Below are 358 nucleotides of genomic sequence, written 5' to 3' on the forward strand. Positions count from 1 at the left end.
CGCAGGTTTGAACTCTTCTTTTTTCCTTGCTTTCTTTCCTCTTCCATAGGGTTTCTAGGCTCAAGGTTTGAACGCCTCCGACTCGAGCCTCGGAGGAGACGGGGTTTGTTTACCTGACGTGAGGCTTTCCGGGTCGTGTTAACATGGCGTGTGCTTTAAGGTGGCGTAGGAAAGCCTCCTGCGTATCGTGGTTATCCGTGTTTGTAGGAGCGGTGAGACATGCGTGTAGGGAAATGTGTAATTCGTAAACGATTGATATCATTATGTATGGTGGTTCTGACGATGCGTAACCCTGGTATAGACGCATAGGCGTTGCGCCGGGTGGTTTGAATCTGGATCATTATTCGTCTGCGAGGAT

This window comes from Penaeus monodon, chromosome 20, assembly GCF_015228065.2.
Source record: "Penaeus monodon isolate SGIC_2016 chromosome 20, NSTDA_Pmon_1, whole genome shotgun sequence".
Taxonomy (NCBI): Eukaryota; Metazoa; Arthropoda; class Malacostraca; order Decapoda; family Penaeidae; genus Penaeus; species Penaeus monodon.